The sequence below is a fragment of the Arachis stenosperma genome, chromosome 3 (genome assembly GCF_014773155.1).
Source record: "Arachis stenosperma cultivar V10309 chromosome 3, arast.V10309.gnm1.PFL2, whole genome shotgun sequence".
Lineage (NCBI taxonomy): Eukaryota > Viridiplantae > Streptophyta > Magnoliopsida > Fabales > Fabaceae > Arachis > Arachis stenosperma.
The window spans coordinates 57,307,546-57,315,914 of NC_080379.1; the positions used below are offsets into that span (position 1 = coordinate 57,307,546).

The 8,369-nt window shown below is 41.8% G+C and overlaps 1 non-coding gene across 1 annotated transcript; it reads left to right on the forward strand.

Moving 5' to 3' along the window:
• Positions 1 to 2,874: 2,874 nt before the first annotated feature.
• On the forward strand, positions 2,875 to 2,978 carry LOC130971086 (small nucleolar RNA R71). The gene has a single exon (XR_009082320.1). It is a non-coding gene; the product is annotated as a small nucleolar RNA R71 (small nucleolar RNA).
• Positions 2,979 to 8,369: the final 5,391 nt, after the last annotated feature.

Consider the following 8,369-nt stretch of genomic DNA (forward strand, 5'->3'; position numbering starts at 1 on the left):
TCATGGTTCTTGGTAATCCATGCATTGGCATAGAACTCTTGAACCATTAAGATTCCAACTTGTTGAATGGGGTTGGTAAGAACTTCCCAACCTCTTCTTCGAATCTCATGTCGGATCTCCAGATATTCACTCTTTTTGAGTGAAAAAGGGACCTCGGGGATCACCTTCTTCAAGGCCACAACTTCATAGAAGTGGTCTTGATGCACCCTTGAGATGAATCTCTCCATGTCCCATGACTCGGAGGTGGAAGCTTTTGCCTTCCCTTTCCTCTTTCTAGAGGTTTCTCCGGCCTTGGATGCCATAAATGGTTATGAAAAAATAAAAAGCAATGCTTTTACCACACCAAACTTAAAAGGTTTGCTCGTCCTCGAGCAAAAGAAGAAAGAAGAGAGTAGAAGAAGAAGAAATGAGGTAGAAGGGAATGGCTTTGTGTTCGGCCAAAGAGGGGGAGAAGTGGTGTTTAGGTTGTGTGAAAATGAAGGAGTGAAGAAGGGTTTATATAGGAGAGGGGGGCTCATGGTTCGGTCATGTAAGGGTGGGTTTGGGAGGGAAAGTGGTTTGAATTTGAAGGGTGAGGTAGGTGGGGTTTTATGAAGGATGGATGTGAATGGTGAAGAGAAAGATGGGATTTGATAGGTGAAGGGTTTTTGGGGAAGAGGTGTTGAGGTGATTGGTGAATGGGTGAAGAAGAGAGAGAGTGGTGGGGTTGGTGGGGATCCTGTGGGGTCCACAGATCTTGAGGTGTCAAGGAAAAGTCATCCCTGCACCAAATGGCATGCAAAAATGCGTTTTGAGCCAATTCTGGCGTTAAACGCCGGGCTGGTGCCCATTTCTGGCGTTTAACGCCAAGTGATTGCCCTTTTTTGGCGTTTAACGCCAGTCTGGTGCCCCTTTCTGGTGTTAAACGCCCAGAATGGTGCCAGACTGGGCGTTAAACGCCCAACTGCTAGCCTTACTGGCGTTTAAACGCCAGCAACATCTTCCTCCAGGGTGTGCTATTTTTCTTTCTGTTTTTTCATTCTTTTTTTGCTTTTTCAATTGTTTTTGTGACTTCTCATGATCATCAACCTACAAAAAAAACATAAAATAACAAAGGAAAATAGATAAAATATAACATTGGGTTGCCTCCCAACAAGCGCTTCTTTAATGTCAGTAGCTTGACAGAGGGCTCTCATGGAGCCTCACAGATGCTCAGAGCAATGTTGGAACCTCCCAACACCAAACTTAGAGTTTGAATGTGGGGATTCAACACCAAACTTAGAGTTTGGTTGTGGCCTCCCAACACCAAACTTAGAGTTTGACTGTGGGGGCTCTGTTTGGCTCTGATTTGAGAGAAGCTCTTCATGCTTCCTCTCCATGGTGACAGAGGGATATCCTTGAGCCTTAAACACAAAGGATTCTTCATTCACTTGAATGATCAGTTCACCTCCATCAACATCAATCACAGCCTTTGCTGTGGCAAGGAAGGGTCTGCCAAGGATGATGGATTCATCCATGCACTTCCCAGTCTCTAGGACTATGAAATCAGTAGGGATGTAATGGTCTTCAACTTTCACCAAAACATCTTCTACAAGTCCATGAGCTTGTTTCCTTGAGTTGTCTGCCATCTCTAGTGAGATTCTTGCAGCTTGTACCTCAAAGATCCCTAGCTTCTCCACTACAGAGAGAGGCATGAGGTTTACACTTGACCCTAAGTCACACAGAGCCTTCTTGAAGGTCATGGTGCCTATGGTACAAGGTATGGAAAACTTTCCAGGATCTTGTCTCTTTTGAGGTAATTTCTGCCTAGACAAGTCATCCAGTTCTTTGGTGAGCAAAGGAGGTTCATTCTCCCAAATCTTATTACCAAATAACTTGTCATTTAGCTTCATGATTGCTCCAAGGTATTTAGCAACTTGCTCTTCAGTGACATACTCATCCTCTTCAGAGGAGGAATACTCATCAGAGCTCATGAATGGCATAAGTAAATCCAGTGGAATCTCTATGGTCTCATTTTGAGCCTCAGATTCCCATGGTTCCTCATTAGGGAACTCATTGGAGGTCAGTGCACGCCGATTGAGGTCTTCCTCAGTGGCGTTCACTTCCTCTCCTTCCTCTCCAAATTCGGCCATGTTGATGGCCTTGCACTCTCCTTTTGGATTTTCTTCTGTATTGCTTGGAAGAGTACTAGGAGGGAGTTCAGTAATTTTCTTGCTCATCTGTCCCACTTGTGCCTCCAAATTTCTAATGGAGGACCTTGTTTCAGTCATGAAACTTTGAGTAGTTTTGATTAGATCAGAGACCATGGTTGCTAAGTCAGAGGGGTTCTGCTTAGAATTCTCTGTCTGTTGCTGAGAAGATGATGGAAAAGGCTTGCCATTGCTGAACCTGTTTCTTCCACCATTATTGTTGTTGAAACCTTGTTGAGGTCTCTGTTGATCCTTCCATGAGAAATTTGGATGATTTCTCCATGAAGAATTATAGGTGTTTCCATAGGGTTCTCCCATGTAATTCACCTCTTCCATTGAAGGGTTCTCAGGATCATAGACTTCTTCTTCAGATGAAGCATCCTTAGTACTGCTTGGTGCATTTTGCATTCCAGACAGACTTTGAGAAATCAAATTGACTTGCTGAGTCAATATTTTGTTCTGAGCCAATATGGCATTCAGAGTATCAATCTCAAGAACTCCTTTCTTCTGATTAGTCCCATTGTTCACAGGATTCCTTTCAGAAGTGTACATGAATTGGTTATTTGCAACCATTTCAATTAGCTCTTGAGCTTCTGTAGGCGTCTTCTTCAGATGAAGAGATCCTCCAGCAGAGCTATCCAAAGACATCTTGGATAGTTCAGAGAGACCATCATAGAAAATACCTATGATGCTCCATTCAGAAAGCATGTCAGAAGGACATTTTCTGATCAATTGTTTGTATCTTTCCCAAGCTTCATAGAGGGATTCTCCATCTTTCTGTCTGAAGGTTTGGACTTCCTCTCTGAGCTTACTCAATTTTTGAGGTGGAAAGAACTTTGCCAAGAAGGCATTGACTAGCTTTTCCCATGAGTCCAGGCTTTCTTTAGGTTGTGAGTCCAACCATGTCCTAGCTCTGTCTCTTACAGCAAAAGGGAATAGCATAAGTCTGTAGACCTCAGGGTCAACCCCATTAGTCTTGACAGTGTCACAGATTTGCAAGAATTCAGCTAAAAACTGATGAGGATCTTCCAATGGAAGTCCATGGAACTTGCAATTCTGTTGCATTAGAGAAACTAATTGAGGCTTAAGCTCAAAGTTGTTTGCTCCAATGGCAGGGATAGAGATGCTTCTCCCATAGAAGTCGGGAGTAGGTGCAGTAAAGTCACCCAGCACCTTCCTTGCATTGTTTGCATTGTTGTTGTTTTCGGCTGCCATGTCTTCTTCTTTGAAGATTTCTGTTAGGTCCTCTACAGAGAGTTGTGCCTTAGCTTCTCTTAGCTTTCGCTTCAAGGTCCTTTCAGGTTCAGGGCCAGCTTCAACAAGAATGCCTTTGTCTTTGTTCCTGCTCATGTGAAAGAGAAGAGAACAAGAAAATATGGAATCCTCTATGTCACAGTATAGAGATTCCTTGAGGTGTCAGAGAAGAAGAAAATTTGAAGGAAGAGGTAGAAGAATTCGAACTTAATCAGATAGAGTTCGAATTGTGCATTGAGGAGGAGTAGTACTCCATAAATAGAAGGATGTGAGAAGAGGGGAAGAAATTTCGAAAATTAAGTTTAAAAAGATTTTAAAAACATTTTGAAAAACTTTAATTGATTTTCGAAAACCAGGAGTGGGAAAGAAATCAAGTGATTTTTGAAAAAGATTTTGAATTTAGAAATAAAAAAGATATGATTGAAAACTATTTTGAAAAAGATGTGATTAAAAGATATGATAAAGAAATTATGCTTTTAAAAAGATATGATTGAAAAGATATGATTTGAAAACAATAAAAAAAATATGATTTTAAAAATTAAGGACTTGCCTAACAAGAAAAGATATGATTCAAACATTAAACCTTTCTCAACAGAAAAGGCAACATCCTTGAAATGTTGAATCAAATCATTAATTGATAGCAAGTATCTTTGAAAAAGGAAAGAAATTGATTTTGAAAACATTTGATTGAAAAGATATGATTTGAAAAAGATTTGATTTTGAAAAATTTTGAAAACTTGAAAAAAAATTGATTTGAAAACAAAATCCTCCCTCTTGTGCCATCCTGGCGTTAAACGCCCAGAATGGTGCACATTCTGGTGTTTAACGCCCAATGCACTACCCTTTTGGGCGTTAAACGCCCAACCAGGCACCCTGGCTGGCGTTTAAACGCCAGTCTGTCCTTCTTCACTGGGCGTTTTGAACGCCCAGCTTTTTCTGTGTAATTCCTCTGTTGCATGTTCTGAATCTTCAGTTCCCTGTACTATTGACTTGAAAATAGAACCAAGATCAAATAAACAATGCATGCAAGACACCAAACTTAAAATTAGACACTGGACTCAAACAAGAAACATAAAATATTTTTTTGGTTTTTATGATTTTGAAATTTTTTTGGATTTTTCGAAAATTATATGAAAATAGAAAATAAAGGTTTCAGAATTCTTAATTTGAATTCCAAGAATCATTGCAATGCTAGTCTAAGACTCCGGTCCAGGAATTAGACATGGCTTCACAGCCAGCCAAGCTTTCAAAGAAAGCTTCGGTCCAAAACACTAGACATGGCCAATGGCCAGCCAAGCCTTAGCAGATCATTGCTCCAATAGCAAGATTGATAGAAATCAACAAGCTCTTGTGATGATCAGTTGAAACCTCGGTCCAATAAGATTAGACATGGCTTCACAGCCAGCCAGACTTTAACAGATCATCATGAAACTCTAGAACTCATTCTTAAGAACTCTGAGAAATACCTAATCTAAGCAACAAGATGAACCGTCAGTTGTCCATACACGAAACAATCCCTGGCAACGGCGCCAAAAACTTGGTGTGCGAAATTGTGATCACTACTTTTCACAACTCAAATAATCCCTAGTAATGGCCCCAAAAACTTGGTGCTCAATACCATGGCATAAACACAACTTTGCACAACTAACCAGCAAGTGCACTGGGTCGTCCAAGTAATAAACCTTACGCGAGTAAGGGTCGATCCCACGGAGATTGTTGGTATGAAGCAAGCTATGGTCACCTTGTAAATCTTAGTCAGGCAGACTCGAATGGGTATAGATGATATATGAATAAAACATAAAGATAAAGATAGAGATACTTATGTATATCATTGGTGAGAGCTTCAGATAAGCGTATGAAGATGCTTGTCCCTTCCGTCTCTCTGCTTTCCTACTGTCTTCATCCAATCCTTCTTACTCCTTTCCATGGCAAGCTTATGCAAGGGTTTCACTGTTGTCAGTGGCTACCTCCCATCTTCTCAGTGGAAATGTTCAACGCACCCTGTCACGGCACGGCTATCCATCTGTCGGTTCTCGATCAGGCCGGAATAGAATCCAGTGATTCTTTTGTGTCTGTCACTAACGCCCCGCCCTCAGAAGTTTGAAGCACGTCACAGTTATTCAATCATTGAATCCTACTCAGAATACCACAGACAAGGTTAGACCTTCCGGATTCTCTTGAATGCCACCATCAGTTCTTGCCTATACCACGAAGACTCTGATCTCACGGAATGGCTGGCTCGTTTGTCAGGCGAGCGCTCGGTTGTCAGGCGATCAACCATGCATCGTGTATCAGGAATCCAAGAGATATTCACCCAATCTAAGGTAGAACGGAGGTGGTTGTCAGTCACACGTTCATAGGTGAGAATGATGATGAGTGTCACGGATCATCACATTCATCAAGTTGAAGAACAAGTGATATCTTGGAACAAGAACAAGCAGAATTGAATAGAAGAACAATAGTAATTGCATTAATACTCGAGGTACAGCAGAGCTCCACACCTTAATCTATGGTGTGTAGAAACTCCACCGTTGAAAATACATAAGAACAAGGTCTAGGCATGGCCGTGAGGCCAGCCCCCAATGATCTAAGAACTAGATGTCCAAAGATAATCTAGAGATCTAAAGTGATCAAAAGATTCCAAAGATCAAAAGATTAAAATACAATAGTAAAAGGTCCTATATATAGAGAACTAGTAACCTAGGGTGTACAGAGATGAGTAAATGACATAAAAATCCACTTCCGGGCCCACTTGGTGTGTGCTTGGGCTGAGCATTGAAGCATTTTCGTGTAGAGACTCTTCTTGGAGTTAAACGCCACCTTTTGTGCCAGTTTGGGCGTTTAACTCCCATTTTGGTGCCAGTTCCGGCGTTTAACGCTGGGAATTCTGAAGGTGACTTTGAACGCCAGTTTGGGCCATCAAATCTTGGACAAAGTATGAACTATCATATATTGCTGGAAAGCCCAGGATGTCTACTTTCCAACGCCGTTAAGAGCACGCCAATTGGGCTTCTGTAGCTCCAGAAAATCCACTTCGAGTGCAGGGAGGTCAGAATCCAACAGCATCAGCAGTCCTTTTCAGTCTCTGAATCAGATTTTTGCTCAGGTCCCTCAATTTCAGCCAGAAAATACCTGAAATCACAGAAAAACACACAAACTCATAGTAAAGTCCAGAAAAGTGAATTTTAACTAAAAACTAATAAAAATATACTAAAAACTAACTAGATCATACTAAAAACATACTAAAAACAATGCCAAAAAGCGTACAAATTATCCGCTCATCAAGATGCCAGACAGGCAGAACGACCACCCCGTACACCCGAAAGACACGTCCACATGATACACGGAGGGTTTGCGGGAGGCTGGATCTCCAAATCATCTCGCAAAAGATATCTCAAAGAAGTATATCATGTTGAGGGAAAAGAGGAAACACCCAACATCCCCACAATTACTTTTACCAAAGAGGACGCGTCCGACATCATCCCAGGACACAATGATCCTATGGTCATCACTATCGTATTAGCAAACGCAAATCTCCACCGTACACTGATAGACCAAGGAAGCTCCGCCGACATATTATTTAAAACTGTCTTCGATAAACACGGCCTAGAAGAAAAAGAACTTAGAGCATATTCGAACAACTTATTCGGACTGGGAAACACCCCAGTTCAACTACTTGGATACGTCTCACTACACACGACCTTTAGAAAAGGAAACCAATTAAGAACACTCAAAATAGACTACATTGTGGTCGGCGTAAGCTCAGCCTACAATGCCTTAATAGGTCGGACAACATTGAATCAGCTCAGTACAGTAATCTCGACTCCACATCTACGCATGAAGTTTCCAACTGCAGAAGGAATAGCTACAATAAAAGCAGACCAGAAGACGGCGCGCCGCTGCTACAATGAAAGTTTAAACCTCAGAGGCAGAAGAAAAGAATTCCACACAATCGAACTCGGTGGAGCTCAGAGGCGGGAAGAACTCTGCCCACAACCCGAAGGTGAAGTAGAAAAAGTCCAGATCAGAGATATCCCGGACCAAACAACCAATATCGGTACAATCCTAAAAAGAGACATAAAAGAATCACTCGTACAATTCTTACGAGATAACGCCGACCTCTTTGCATGGAAGGCTGCAGACATGCCAGGCATAGACCCCAAGTTAATGTGCCACAAGCTAGCAGTCTACCCAGGATCTCAGCCAGTACAACAGAAACGTAGAAAGGTCGGGCCAGAACGATCCCAAGTTGTGGAAGAGCAGGTACAAGCTCTACTGGAGGCAGGATTTATAAGAGATGTCACGTACCCACTATGGCTAGCTAACATTGTCTTGGTGAAAAAATCAAATGGGAAGTGGCGGATGTGCACCGACTATACTGATCTCAATAAAGCTTGCCCAAAAGATCCTTATCCACTCGCAAGTATCGACGCTCTGGTAGATACCTCCTCCGGGTATAAATACCTCTCATTTATTGGTGCATATTCAGGATACAATCAAATCCCGATGTATCCACCCGACCAAGAAAAGACTTCGTTCTTAACCCCAAAAGCAAACTACTGCTACATCGTCATGCCTTTTAGACTAAAAAACGCAGGAGCTACCTATCTGAGATTAATGAATAAGATCTTCATGGATCACATCGAAAAAATCATGGAAGTATATGTGGACAACATGTTAATAAAGATATAAAGTGAAAAAACGCTGCTGTCCGACCTTACCCAAGTATTCGACACTATAAGAAGGCATCGCATGCGACTTAATTCTGCATAATGCACCTTCGCAGTAGAAGCTGGAAAGTTCTTGGGTTTTATGCTCACACAAAGAGGAATCGAGGCAAATCCGGATAAATGCCGGGCCATACTCGACATGAAGAGCCCGACTTGTGTCAAGGAAGTACAACAACTCAATGGAAGGTTGGCAGCCTTATCCAGATTTTTAGCTGGA